Source organism: Capricornis sumatraensis, chromosome 13, assembly GCF_032405125.1.
Source record: "Capricornis sumatraensis isolate serow.1 chromosome 13, serow.2, whole genome shotgun sequence".
NCBI lineage: Eukaryota > Metazoa > Chordata > Mammalia > Artiodactyla > Bovidae > Capricornis > Capricornis sumatraensis.
Genome location: NC_091081.1, coordinates 58,357,985 through 58,373,747, shown reverse-complemented (window position 1 = coordinate 58,373,747; position 15,763 = coordinate 58,357,985). Strand labels below are relative to the sequence as shown.

Here is a 15,763-nt window from a genome sequence, read left to right as displayed (position 1 = left end):
GGATGGAGGAGCCTGGTGGGCTACAGTCCATGGGGTCACAAAGAGTCGGACGTGACTGAGCGACTTCATGACTTCACGATACTTATCATTAATATTATTTCACATTATAAATAAAGGTTCCTGCCCTATAGCAAAATAACTCAAAATTTTCATCTATCATCAGGAAAAGATAATAACTAACGCATGTAATTAAACTTTAAGATAACTAAAAAAAAAAAATAAATAAATAAATAATAAAGGTTCTCTGATCTTTTTTGGGGATGTCTCCCTGTGTCCAACAATGTTTTTTTAGATTCCTACAGCTGACTGGGAAGATCCTGTGCTGGATGGTAATGAGGAATAAAACAAAAGCTACTTTTCCAAGAATCAGTCGAGAAGAGGAGACAGAACGTCATTTTTATTACTCATCATAATAATCAAATATTGAGCAAGTGGAATATGCCTCACACCTCACACTGTGTCATGCATTCAGGCATCTTATTTAACACATGATGAAAGGTACAGAATGTAATGATGGATTAATTTTGCCTTGGGAGACAAGAGAGTTGTCAGCTACCAGCTGGGTAAGTCAATCATGACATTGTAGGCAGAGTTAGCCATGCCAGCAGAGATGAGGAAGAATGGCATGCTGCAAGCAGAGACCAATATATTGAGGCAGGGGAGGGTAAAAGGAGGAAGAATAAGGAGACATAATGAAAACATATGAGGCCAGACAGATAGGCAAGGATCAGATCATTGAAGAACAAATGAAGTCTGGACTTTATCCTGAAGCTAAAAGACCCATCAAAGGATTTTAGAGTATCGTGATGAACTAAATAGTTTTAAAAATTACTTTGCACTTTTATATGTAGAATGGATAAGCAACAAAGTCCTACTGTAAAGCACAGAGAACTATCTTCAGTATCCTATAATAAAGCCTAATGGAAAAGAATATACATATGTATGTAACTGAATCACTTTGCAGTATAGCAGTAATTAACACAACATTGTAAATCAACTATACTTCAATAAAAAATTACTTTGATAGTGGTTTGGAGGATGGAAAAGGGAAAACCAGGAGATTGTGGGGGGAAGAAATTGTTCTAAGAATGAGGTAGCCAACATGGCAATGAAGCTGGGAATGAGAACTGACCAACTGATTTAGTAAGTCAAGTCAGTCAAGTCACTTCACTCGTGTTTGACTCTGTGCGACCCCATAGACGGCAGCCCACCAGGCTCCCCTGTCCCTGGGATTCTCCAGGCAAGAACACTGGAGTGGGTTGCCATTTCCTTCTCCAATGCATGAGAGTGAAAAGTGAAAGTGAAGTCGCTCAGTCGTGTCCGACTCTTAGCAACCCCATGGACTGCAGCCTACCAGACTCCTCCATCCATGAGATTTTCCAGGCAGGAGTACTGGAGTGGGTTGCCATTGCCTTCTCCAGATTTAGTAAAGGAGAGGTCAATGGTGACCTTGACAAGGTGATTAAGTCAGAGGCAAAATCCTGATGGGAAGGAAGGAATTAAGAGAGAAAATACAATCATGTGGAAAATTTTCTTGTACAATGGAGCCAAAAAAGGAGGCAGGAACTGGAAGGTGATGTCAGATCAAGAGAGGGTAGTTTTGTTTTTTGTTTTTTTTTTAGGGTAAGGGATACAACAAGATAATTAACCCAATAGACAAAGAAAAATTGATGATGGGGACGAAGAGAGAATTTCCAAAGCACTGTCTTTGGGATCTAGTGGACAAAGATAGGGAATGGACTTAGAGAAGAGCAGGAGCAGTCATTGATAGTGAGAGGATAGGAGACGGAATTGATAGGTATGGATGCTGGCAAGTGGACTGATGCTTTGTAGGAGCTTGTGGAAGTCTATTTAGCTGGATAAACAATCCTGGAGTTCAGGAAAGAAGTCTGAGCTAAAGATAGAGGCAGTAGTTAACAGTTCATAGAGGGAAGTTAAAGGTATGACGTAGAAAAGGCTCTGCTGTAGGGGCTAAATGATAGAATAAGGAATGGAAGCTAACACTGTGGCTATTGACCATCAGTGCATTCAGAGTTCAGAGAACTGAACAACGACAAAGGCAAGAGGTGAGAAATTTGAGTTGGAGGGGCACGAGTTAGTGAGGAATCAATCCAGGATCAGAGTGGTAGTATATGTATTAAAATGTAAAAAGAAGAGTGGTCTTGGCTAAGACCAGGAAAGATAAAGTGGGACAGAGTGGGAGAAGGCTCTGACTGTCTGCCTTGATTTGATATACACATGGGAAGAATTTTACTTAATTAAGAGCAGGTTTTGTAATGGATATTGGAACTAAAGACCTGGGGAGACCCAGTAAACTCTCAGAGACATAATTCCAGGGGTCCTTCTCTACTTTAAAATTTTGTGACTTACATATTTATTAATAAAAGCATAATTATATTTATTTTAATACAGAACTTTAGATTCTAAATACCTAATGCCATAATAATTTTGAACTGTCATTCAAGTTAGGTACTTGAATATTTAAGTTCAAACCTTGTTTAAACAACTTGTATCCATAATCACTTCCTACTCCTCATATATATATGAGGCAAGACATTATTAATCATACTTGGTAACAAACTATCTGAAACATGATTCTATTGATTTCAAAATAATAAAAAGTTGGTATACTTCCTGGAATTAGGGAGTGTGAAGGGAAATTTCTTTGTTTCTTTCTGATTCTATTCAGAAAGTCAGGTCAAGCGAAGCAACAGGTACAATTTCAACTTGACATGAAAATAAGTTCCTACTCATTATAAAGCAATTCATCTGTCTTATGTAATTCTAATACTGTCCTCGATTATTTTTTTCTGAAATGAATTTGCACTTGATTGATATTATTATCTCAGGGCATAAAATCACATGCAAACTCAGTAGGGGACCTGGGAAAATGAAGGCATATTCTGATAATGAAAAAAGGTTTTTCCAGTTTAAGGGTTTACAATTGTAGAACTGAAGCAATCAAAGAAACAAAAAAGACACAAATATCCAAAACTTGCCAGTTTCCCTACATCAGATGAAGCATAAGGAAAAAATCTCTTGCAGATTAGATTTTGAGTCATGTATAAGTACACAGGGAAGAGGGCCTCCCTTGAAAAGTGAGCAAATCCTATAAAGATGAATAAATAGTATGCCTCCAAAGCCTAGCTCTTTGGTTTCTGCACATAAACTTTACAGCATTGGCTGGGTTCCAGAGAGGCCCAGAGACTCAGCCAGCTGGGCACTCACCATCACTGACCATATTGTCATCTATCTATGTTTTACACAGTGTTCAGGTAAAGTTCCAATATTTGAGACTATTAGGCAGGTTTTCCAAGAGAAACTGGCAACTGTGGTTTCCGCCGATAGCTTCTTATAGTACAAACATTTAGGGCCACTGGTCATAAACATTGACTTCAGTCATTAGCATGTATGCAAATGTTCTCTCCTGTTAGTTTGGGAGCTCTATTAAAACTGAGGCTTGCCTTAGACTCTGTTTTGTGTCTGTCACAGCTAACTATGGCACCCCACTCCAGTACTCTTGCCTGGAAAATCTCATGGATGGAGGAACCTGGTAGGCTGCAGTCCATGGTGTTGCTAAGAGTCGAACACGACTGAGCGACTTCACTTTCACTTTTCACTTTCATGCATTGGAGAAGGAAATGGCAACCCACTCCAGTGTTCTTGCCTGGAGAATCCCAGGGACAGGGGAGCCTGGGGGGGCTGCCATCTATGGGGTCGCACAGAGTCAGACACGACTGAAGTGACTTAGCAGCAGCAGCAGCAGCAGCTAACTATGTAAGTTTTCACGAATTGTTGCTATGATAGTTCCTACTACAATGATTCCACATTGGTCCTATTAATGGAAATATTGAGCCATTTAATAAAATATTTTGATTGAAAATATTGAAATAGTTTAATAAAATATTTTATTAAAAGAAAAGAGTTCAACCCCAAATGTGTTTTGGAAGGGGGTGGACTCATCTGCCTGGCTCATTACTTCCAATTTTAGATTTGGGTGGATCTCTTAACAGTGCCAACAGTAGCATCATGTGCTAGAGTCAATCCAATTATGTACTTCTTGCACAATATCCTTTCTCAATACTGTGTTGTATAATCTATTCCTGAGATAGTATAAATAGTGGTAGCAGATAGGCAGGTCTTTAACATAAAAGCTCTTCCAGTAATACAAAGTACAACAATCTGAGTTTAACAAAGTGCACTAAATTTTATCTATGATTATATCATATTTTCTAAAATATGTGGCCATTTTGGTGCTTGGTTGGTGCACTGGATACTTTTCTTGCTGCAGTGTTTGAGCATGCTGTTATATTACCCAAACAGAACAGAAACACCTGTGCTAAAAGAAGAAGCTTTGCTCCTGATGAACAAGAATATAGATGTTTTAGAGAAAGCACTTAAACTGGCAGCCAGGCAGGTATTGCCCCTGATACACTGGCTGGGATATTGGAAAGAAAATCTGAAACTTCACAAGAATATGAGTGTTTCGAATTCAGTAGAAATTTTTTTGCTCCTACTTATTTTGAGCAGGGAGCACATATCATTGCGACCCCAGAAGATGGAATTTATGGCTAGGTCTTCAAAAGGGAGACCTTTTATCCCTATCTGGAGGATATCCCAGACCCTGAAATAAACTGGATTCCATGTAGAGACCCCAGAGGTAAAGTCATTACCTTTTGATCTTTAAACAATACGTTGTGATATTGTAACAGCAGATTTAGTAAGCTTGACTAGTATTGTTGCTGACAGTCGGTGGGATTGGACTTTAACTTCTCTAACTCTTCGTATTGTGCACCATCTGGCATGTCTCCTGTTTGGTAAATGATTTTTGATGATGTCTGGCTGGTTATTTATGGATGAATAATATGTGTACACACAAGTTTTATAATAGATGTGATTAAGTGGTTTCAACAAAGTGAGAAAGTTGTGAAATCTAGGACTTGGGTTCTCACATGTAAGTAAGTGCTCACCCATGCATACCTGCCTCCTTTGCAGGAATGGTAAAATGATGAATGTATTTATGTTCCAGAGGGCTTTGATATCGGCGTGCAATGGCATCAGTATGGTGACTGGAAATTGCACAGGGCTTGAACACGAGGTCCTTTTTCTGAGACTATATCCTACTGCCTCTTGGCTGAGTGATGTGGGACAGAAAAACTAAACTCCTGAAGTAAAATAGAGATCATAGAATTTCCTTTCCTACTTCACTTTACAAAGTAGTTGTATGTGTAGGGAATTTCCTGGTGGTCCAATGATTAGGACTCTGAGCTTTCACTACTGAGGGTCTGATTGGCCCTCTGGGGCCCTCCCCTCACTGACTGGGGAACTAAGATTCCATAAGCCATGCAGCATGGCCAAATCCCACCCCTGACCTCACCCCACCCCCACAAAATGAATGCAAAGTGAAATAATAGATAGAATCTATACAGTATGGTGCCTCTTGAGTGTTAATTATTACTTAAAAAAAACACAATTACTCTTTTTTTAAACAGGAGCTGGATCTGAAATTTTGCTTTCTTGTCCTTCAAGAAAGTGTATCAATTGTTTATAGATGTAGTTTAAGCATAACTTTCTGAAAGAAAATCTGCATAAAATATAAGAAAGATTATGAAAATAAATCATTTTAGGTGTACTTACTTTTTAAAATAGATCATACATGATGGCAAAATCAATGCATTAAAAAGTTATTTAATGTGCTAATTTTAAAATTTACAGGCATCTGCTTAAAGCTATTATCAAGTGCACAAAAAGAAAAACCTCTTTAATAATTCTGACCATTTGAAATTAATTGAAAAGTCAAGTCCAATGTTGCAACATAAGAATTCTTATATGTGAGTCAGGTCTCACCCTGGGATTTTCACCTTTGGAAAAATATTCTCAAAATGTTGCACAGTCTGTGTTTACAGTAACCACATAATTATGACTCAGTGTTTGCTTGCTTATGGGGATTTTCCCAGAGCAAGAAGGATTCATTATTTGCAATAACTCAAGAGGCTTAGACTGAAATACACTCTATTTTCCTGGGCTGACAAAACTGACTTTCCTAGGGGAAAGATGTCCTAAAGCTTGATTAATTTAGTCTCTGATGAAGTATTTTAAATGGGGAAAGTAGGTGACAGATGAAACTTTAATATTATTGAGTCTTTCAGACATTCAAATGGCAAGCTTTCAGCTCTGTGTTGTAGAAAGGAAAAATCTAATATTTAAGAAAATGCTAATATTGGTAAAGAAAGCCACCATTTCTTTCCTAGTCACACTCATCTCTAAAAGGGATAATTGAAGTCCATATAGTCATCCTTGTGTATTTAAATACTATCATTTAGAATACTGACACATCTCATGCTTCCTGGAGCTTTCCCCATGGGGAACTAATAGGAAATATTAAACTGCCCTAATTATCTAGCCAAAAAAAGAAAACCAAAATAAAATATATAATAGTTTTATTAAGGCCTTCCTTAATGAATATGCACGTTGACAGTATTACTCTGTTTTTCCTGAAGGCAAGATAAAAGAAATGGTTTGAAATAATAGTCATAAATCTGTCTTTTCTATTCAGATTAGTTCAACATCAATTGTAGGGGGACTGAGAAACCATGGAGAGTCTGAATGGCCTCTACAAGCAATCAAGTCATCAGTGTCCCTGGGCAGGCTTCTTGTTGTTACAAAGTCCATAATGGACATTATTTATTTATTGAGCACCTACTTGGTTCCTGAATCTGCACTTGGTACACTAAGCACATCGTCTCATTCAGTTTAAGTAGCAGGTATAACTATTCCCCTTTTATTTACTCATTCATTTTTTAAAAATATACATTTATTTTTATTATTTTTATTTATTTGGCTGTGCCAGGTCTTACTTGTAGCACACATGATCTGCAGTCTTCGTTGCAGCATGCGGGATCTTCAGTGGGACATGTGGGATCTAGTCCCCTGCCCAGGGATTGAAGCCCTGGGTGCCTGCATCAGTAGCACATAATCTTAGCCACTACACCACCAGGGAAGTACCTCCCACTTTAAATAAGAAAAGAAGGGGGCTTAAGGTCTCACAATTGGTAATTAGCCTCACTGGAATTCAGACACTGCCATTTCCACTGAGTCATGCTAACAGAACGGACTTTGAGCGCCTGGAAGCATCGTCTTCTACTTGAAATCTCCATAACTAGTAAATCCACTTCTTAGCGCATTCTAGTTGCAGAAATTTGGATCTTATTTTCCACTGAAATCTCTCATAACTTCCTTTGGTGTCCATACTGCCTCTATAGCATGTTCAAATATGTGACTCATCTTCAGATTAGAGTCTTTTAAGTATCTGAAGCCAGCTGTAGTCTTACCTATTTACTCACCTCAACCCCTTTTTACTTCTAGGGCAAACATCCCCAATCTGGAAGGTCTGGGCATTACTTTGAAAAGCAATTTCATAGTGTGCATTTATCCCAGGGTTTCACACAAGGGCCCTCTAAGGTAGAAGGGAAGCTATTATGCTACCTTGACATGTAAGGACACAGACAAAAGGTGAAATCTTTTTTTCCTTTTCTTTTCCTTCCTTTTAAAAAAAATATTTCTAATACTTAAAGCTGCATTTCTGGAAGATGATCAGCCTGGGACCCTATTTACTGCTTCCTAGTACGAAGAGGCTTGCATTATGGAAAAGATTCTCTCCATTAGAAAAGCCCTTTATTTGTCTTCCTGGGAGAACCTCATAAGAAAATATGTTGCTTCTCTTCTTTCTCCTCTTCCTCTTCTACCCATTCTGTGCTTTGGTCTTGCGCTGCTTGTTGCGAATCTGGCAACTAGAATAGGTTAGTTTTCATAAAGAAGAAGATTGTATTGCATGTGTGTGCTCAGTCGATCAGTCCTTTCTGACTCTTTGCAACCCCACAGACTGTAGCCTGCCAGCCTCCTCGGTCCATGGGATTCTCCAGGCAAGAATACTGGAGTTGATTGCTATTTCCTACTCCAGGGTCTGGTTCCAAATAGGAAAAGGAGTACATCAAGACTGTATATTGTCACCCTGCTTATTTAACTTCTATGCAGAGTACATCATGAGAAACGCTGGGCTGGAAGAAGCACAAGCTGGACTCAAGATTGCCGGGAGAAATATCAATAACCTCAGATATGCAGATGACACCACCCTTATGGCAGAAAGTGAAGAGGAACTAAAAAGCATCTTGATGAAAGTGAAAGTGGAGAGTGAAAAAGTTGGCTTAAAGCTCAACACTCAGTAAACGAAGATCATGGCATCCAGTCCCCGCACTTCATGGGAAATAGATAGGGAAACAGTAGAAACAGTGTCAGACTTTGTTTTGGGGGGCTCCAAAATCACTGCAGATGGTGATTGCAGGCATGAAATTAAAAGACGCTTACTCCTTGGAAGGAAAGTTATGACCAACCTAGATAACATATTCAACAGCAGAGACATTACTTTGCCAACAAAGGTCTGTCTAGTCAAGGCTATGGTTTTTCCAGTGGTCATGTATGGTTGTGAGAGTTGGATTGTGAAGAAAGCTGAGCGCCGAAGAATTGACGCTTCTGAACTGTGGTGTTGGAGAAGACTCTAGAGAGTCCCATGGTCTGCAAGGAGATCCAACCAGTCCATTCTATAGGGGATCGGTCCTGGGGATTCATTGGAAGGACTGATGCTAAAGCTGAAACTCCAGTACTTTGGCCACCTCATCCAAAGAGTTGACTCCTTGGAAAAGACTCTGATGCTGAGAGGGACTGGGAGCAGGAGGAGAAGGGAACAACAGAGGATGAGATGGCTGGATGGCATCACCAACTCAATGGACATGAGTTTGAGTGAACTCCGGGATTTGGTGATGGACAGAGAGGCCTGGCGTGGTGCAATTCAAGGGATTGCAAAGAGTCGGACATGATTGAGTGACTGAACTGAACTGAACTGAACTCCAGAGGATATTCCAGATCCAGGGATCCAACCTGTGTCTCCTGCATTGCAGGCAGATGCTTTATCACTGCGCCACCTGGGAAGCCATTCTATTGCATATGAGCTTTTAAATCTTTGCTGTTGATTCTTAACCTAGAGTTGTTGTGTGTTATAATGACAGGCAAATAAAGTATCAGTTTGGATGTTCAAAAATCACTAACACACTGTAAATGTAAGGCAATATCTATTGAATTAGGCTTGGCCGTACCCCTGTGCAAAAAGACTCAGCTGTCTGGCCAAGGACAATTCCATCTACATTGTGGCAAATATCGGGGACAAGAATCTGCATAATGCCAGTGACCCTCAGTATCCCCCTGATGGTCATTACCAAGACAACAGTGATGTGGTGTTTAATTCTGAGGACAGGCTTATGGCCCACTATAATAAGGTGAGAATTACTTGTGCCTTACCTGATTTTGACTTATTTTTGTTTGTGATATCTATGTAGACTTGTTTGTTGAATGTTGGTAAGGGGACTGTTATAAACACATTCCTTAATTATTACATTTAGTTGAAAAGGGGACTTAACTTACTTTGACTTTTATATAAAGGTTCTGAATTTGAATTAGTCATAAAATAGAATCTGGCAGAATATTAAAGCACATGTGCTAATAGCCTCATAGGATTTTAATATTCTCTGAGAAAGAAGGAGAAATTCTGTTTCATCACATGATTTAATACTAGAGTAAGTTTTTTGACCCAATTTGTTAGTGTTTGGTATTAAGCTTTAGTCATTCATTCCATTAAGATCTTTTTTTGATTGAAGTGATAGAAAAACCCCCAAGTGAAATTGATTTGAAACAGTAACAACAAAAGCAATGGAATGCCCTTGCTCAGGTACCTGAGAAAATATAGATCATAGAAAGGATAGGTCTAGTTTCTGACATGGTCTGTATCTTAAGGCCTGGAAGATGTCAGCCATCCCCACAGCTCTCTCTCTCTCTTTTTTATGGTGTGTTTTTTTATCCTCTGAGGCCATGCCATGCTGCCTGCAGGATCTTACTTCTCTGACTAGGGATCGAAACTATGTCCCTTGCATTGAGAGTGTGGACCACTGGACCATCAGGAAAAGTCACCCTCTAGCTCTCTGAGTTCCTTGTAAAAAAGTTCAACTTTTTCTCAGCTGACTATCCTTTCAGAAGCCACATTGCTGCTGGTTACAAAGCGCATATCCTAATAGTAACAAAATCCAGAAGAAGACTGAATTTATCTTTCCTAGAACCCCCACAAAAACCTTATTATTCCTTCAGTCCGCCTAGGGGCCACATGCCTCACTTGAGTCGATCTCCTGGGAATGAAGGATGGGCTGCCACCTGAGCAGAGGACAGAAGAGTTTGGAAACCTCAGTGGTGGGGGTGGGATGGGGTGTGTGCATATCTGAGCACATATGCACACATCAGGCCAAATAACAACCTGAGCAGAACATAAGGCTGCACTCCTGAGCCCAGGGTAGACGGAGTTTGGGAGCAATAATCAAGCTGGAGAAAATTTTCTAATGGCTTACTAATTAACAAGGTTTAGCTATTACATTGTCTGAGTTCCAGTTTACTTCACCTGACTTATATAAACCTAGCCATATTTAGTACTTAAAGAATTGAGTGGAAAACCACCAGAAATTTGTGAGGTTCGAAATTTCAAGTGACTTTAAGACAAATATTCATCTTTTAAATATCATTTGTAGGTATGATCTCATTGGTTGATTCATTGGTTGTGAGAAAAATGAGGTTTTTTGGTGGTCGGACCAGTGAGGGGTGGGGTAAGACAGGGGCGGGGTTGATGGAGGCGGGGTCGAGATGGGGTGAGATCTCCCAGGGGCGGAGCTGTGGGAGCAGCGAGACCTTCACTAGCAAGGTAGATTGGGGTTGTGGCCTTTGAGGTCACGGGCGGCTCTCAGAATGATGCCTGACAGTGTTGTCTATGGACCCGGGATATCGATCGAGTCCAGGGGACAAGCTGAAGGGCCTGTAAGAAAACTCACAAGACAGTGGTATACTGGGTATAATTTACACTAATTTATGTGTAATGGTTTAAATATGCACACTAAAATACATGCAAGAAAAGATTTTGCAAATATTAATCACTTTTATTTGCCAGTTTTCTTACAAATCTTCCCCTTCTTTGCTTTTCATTAACAGTTCAATCTTTTTGCACCTGAAGTTCACTTTGATTTTCCCAGGGATTCAGAACATGTGACTCTCAACACTCCCTTTGGGATGTTGGGCATTTTCACTTGTTGCAACATTTTCTCTCATGACCTGGCTGTGGTGGTGGTGGTGGAAGAGTTTCAGCTTGACAGCATCCTCTACCCAAGGCCTGTACAGTACACTGCCCCTCCTCTCAGTGTGGGCCCTTCCATTCTCCCTTCCATTCAGCATGGTCCCAAGCCCTGAGAGTCAACCTGCTTGCTGCCAGCACCCACAACATCAGGTGCATATGACCGGTACCTCCCCTCCAGTCCTGCCCCAGAGGGCAACCACTGTCTTGGGACACCTTCATTTTCAAGCCATGCATTTCTTTAATGATTCTTTTTTTTCCCCCTAAATTAATTAATTAAATATTTATTTATTTTTGATTGCCCTGGGTCTTCCTTGCTGTGAGGAGGGGTTGCCGCAAGCAGGGGTTACTCTTCCTTGGGGTGCACAAGCTTCTCACTGCAGTGGCTTCTCTTGTTGTGGGCCGTGTGGGCTTCAGTAGTTGTGGGGCATGTGTTTAGTTGCTCTGAGGCATGTGGAACCTTCCCAGATCAGGGATCAAACCCGTGTCTCCTGCTTTGGCAGGTGGATTCTTACCCACTGTACCACCAGAAAAGTTCTTTAATGATTCTTTTATTAACTTTAATGTCACAAAATTAATAAGACTATGGGTTTCTATACCAACATTATTTAAAGAACGTTAGTCCTGGGAATAAAGAAGGAAGCAAAGAGTATATTGTCAGTTTCACATGAGGGGAAATTGGAGTTAGACAGAATTGAAGTCACATAGAAAAAGCAAAGGCAGAATTAAAGAAAGTTGCAGCCACCATCCATTAGTAATATTGAAATAAATCTTGCTGTTGGGGTGATAAAATCACTTTAGACTTAATCAGGTTTTTAGAGTTTATCCTTTAAAAATCCATGTTTAAGGGAAGGCTCCTCTCTCGATTGTTTTGTTGTTTGTTGATCCAGGTGAAGAATCTCAAACACAAATAAATTAGATAGGTTAGTGGGTACTTAAAATTGCTCTTCATGTCTGAGAAACTGTTTGGCTTGTTGTCAAGTTGGCTAAAGAAAGGGAAGCTTAAGTTAAAAAAATTTAAAAAGTCATCCAAGCCAAATGACAGTTTCAGTGCAGGCAGACTCTTATGGAGGACACAGATTCAAATTGAACTCTGCTGCTGCTGCTGCTAAGTCACTTCAGTCGTGTCCGACTCTGTGTGACCCCTTAGACGGAAGCCCACCAGGCTCCCCCGTCCCTGGGATTCTCCAGGCAAGAACACTGGAGTGGGTTTACCATTTATTTCTCCAATTCATGAAAGTGAAAAGTGAAAGTGAGGTCACTCAGCCGTGTCCAACTCTTCGTGACCCCATAGACTGCAGCCCACCAGGCTCCTCCATCCATGGGATTTTCCAGGCAAGAGTACTGGAGTGGGGTGCCATAGCCAAATTGAACTCAGGTCAGTGTAATAGGTATTTCCTTCCTTATCTTGAAAATGCTTATGCTTTCATAACTTTATATTTCATTTCTTGTGAAATGATTCTATTAGTTTGTGACCATGCAAAATTTGAAACCAGTATTCGTGTTTCTTCATGTAACCCATAGGCAGTGAAATCTACACACTGGAGGCTGTCAAGGTGTATCACTAGAACATGGAAACAGAGACAGAGAGTGGCCAGCTGATGCTCAGAATCGGAGTCTCGACCTCGACAGGAACCCAGTTACACTGTAGCTGCTGACTGGAGTGCTTATGCTAGGGGTGTCAAGCCATCCCCATTTGAGCAGTTGAATTTTCCAGGGATGATTTATTTTGATGAGTTCACCTTAACCAAGCTTAAGAGAAACACAGGAAATTACACAGTTTGTCAGAAAGACCTGTGCTGTCACTTAACTTACGAGACGTCTGAGAAACGAACTGATGAAGTGTATGCATTCGGTGCCTTTGACGGACAGCATGCAACAGAAGGCCAATATTACTTACAGGTAGAAACACTCAAGTATGTAAGAATAGCTTTGTTACTAGTTTGTCTTCTGGGTCATCATTGCTTTTCTTTAAGAATTGTTCTGGATTCAGTTAATTGGAATAGTGCTACATTGGTCATTGAACTTTTCTCCCTAGAATACTTTGTTTAGTCTTGGCAAGAACAGAATTAGAGCTGCAAGGTAAAAACCTAAAACAGATTGATTAGTTCTCAGCAGACAGAGTTAAAGTTTAAAAAGCTACAATCCCCATAAATTTTCTTTTTCTGTTAGGTTACTTTAGGGCTCTGTTTTGCAAACTGTTTCCAACTAGATTCCAGAGCGAGAAGTCCATTGCACATCATAACCCAGTGCCATCAAGACGTATCTCAAAGAGATACTTAGTGAAACAAACGTTTTATAAAATAATTCAAACCAAAATTAGACAGGCTATGATTATATACAACACAGTCTAATTTTTAAAATTCTAGTCTACTTCATTGGAGAAGGAAATGGCAACCCACTCCAGTACTCTTGCCTGGAAAATCCCATGGACAGAGGAGCCTGGTGGGCTGCAGTCCATGGGGTCGTGAAGAGCCAGACACGACCGAGCGACTTCCCTTTCACTTTTCACTTTCATGCATGGGAGAAGGAAATGGCAACCCACTCCAGTATTCTTGCTTGGAGAATCCCAGGGACAGAGGACCTTGGTGGGCTGCCGTCTATGGGGTCACACAGAGTTGGACATGAGTGAAGTGACTTAGCTGCAGTCTACTCCATTTTGCTGCATTGAAAGAAAACGCCTAATCTTGACTCACTAAATTAATGTTAAGGTCGGCTAATAGATTATGAGCTGCAATTGAGGAAGAAAGCACTTAAGAGGCAAGCAAAAAGTAGTCTTCTATTCTTTGAAATTATAGTTTTAGGTGTGAAAACATTTCCATGATTTCCAACCACTTCTCTTTTCTTTTCCTACCTAGGTATGCATGTTACTGAAATGTCAAACCCCTTACCTGAAAACTTGTGGTGAGCCTATGGGGTCAGCTTTTACCAAGTTTGAAGATTCCCTCAATGGCACATTTGGAACAAGTTACGTTTTCCCACAGATTGTTCTCAGTGGGAGTCAGCTTGCCCCTGAAAGACACTGTGAGGTAGAGGACTTTCAGGAGGATAAATTCCTTTGAACAGATGGTTCACCTAATATCAGCAACTTATACAAGGACACTATGATATGAAGACAAGTTGTAGTTCTAGACTGTCTTTAGGTTGTGATGGAGAATTTGGGGTTTTATTTTCTTACATAGATGTGATTTTTGAGAATCAAAGGAGCAGATTATGGAGGAATTAAAGTTAAAATATTGATTGCCAATGATAGCCAGCAGCTAATGTTTTCTTTATTTGCATAGATCTCCAGGGCAGTAGATTTATTTACTGCATGTTCATCCAAAGTCCTTCTGATATTACTACATACGTAGATCTGAAACAGGGAGCTTCTGATTCCGAAGTCTGTGGGCTTTTGACTACTTCATGCTGCTTTTAGAGTGACATTGTCAGAGAAGGCCTCTGGGCTGGAAACCAAATCTGCACTGAAGTTAATCCTTTGCTTTCTTTGATTAGGTTTCAAGAGATGGACGTCTGCAGAGCCAAGGCGGAGCCCCTTTGCCTATCTTGGTTCTAGCCCTTTATGGAAAAGTGTTTGAGAGGGATCCTCCATGCTTAGGGCAGGGCCCCGGGTTACTACAGTGATCCCCATTCACTGCCATCCTTTCAGGATTAGCCTGGCAAAGGTGGGGGGGGGGGGATGGTAAAGAGAGAGCCCAGCTCGTAGTTTCTGTTTAGATGTGCCATGACTGCTGAAACAGCCAACTTAAGCTGATTTAAAAAGAAATAGATGCGAGCACACACTTTACATCCTCACTCTGGGAGCTGCAGGCATCTTCTGTGTGGGCGCACTTATGGGCCACTGTGTCCATGTATGCTGCAACAGTATCGATGGGAGGAGAGCCACGAAGAGCCCTGTGTGGTCACTGCTCTAACGTGTGCAAGCACTGTATCTCCCATTTGTAAATGCACAGGGTTAGTGTGGAGAAGGTGGAGGGTGTTTGGTCCTAGTCAGTTAAGACACAGAAAGTAAAAAACAACGGTATCTTTTAAAGAACTTTTTTAACAAATTGAAATTGTTCCATTATCTCCTTATTCTGCTTTTATGGAATATTTGTATGGAAGTTAGATACTTATGAATGGAAATTTTAAAAGAGATAAATGAATAAATGATCTACTTCAGAACATGCACTGTTTCCTTCTGAAATTATTCTCTTAGAATGTACCCAATCCTGGTTAAACCCTCTCATCCTCTGGAATTTGTTGCAGCCTGTGCTAGACAGGATCTTCCCTAGAAAAGGCCACCCTGTCACCTTTTCCCCAGTTACTTTTGGTCCCTTGACCCTGGCATCCTGAGTCCTTCTCCTGGTTGGTTACTTATTAACTCTGGGAAGAGACACATGTATGTGAGAGAAGAGGAGCTCTCTAGGATGAGTGGGAGAAGCTGAGGATCACTCCAAGTTTGGGGGCACATTTCCCCCCCCCCAGAAGATATGACAACCACTTTTCTAGATTTTTCCCAAGTGTTTATTTTCACTTGATTTAATTCAATCCAGTTCCAGGAAGCTG

General features: G+C 40.5%; 1 pseudogene; it reads left to right on the top strand.

Annotated features, from left to right (window-relative positions):
- Nucleotides 1–4,214: 4,214 nt before the first annotated feature.
- On the top strand, nucleotides 4,215–14,839 carry LOC138089711 (vascular non-inflammatory molecule 3-like; annotated as a pseudogene).
- Nucleotides 14,840–15,763: the final 924 nt, after the last annotated feature.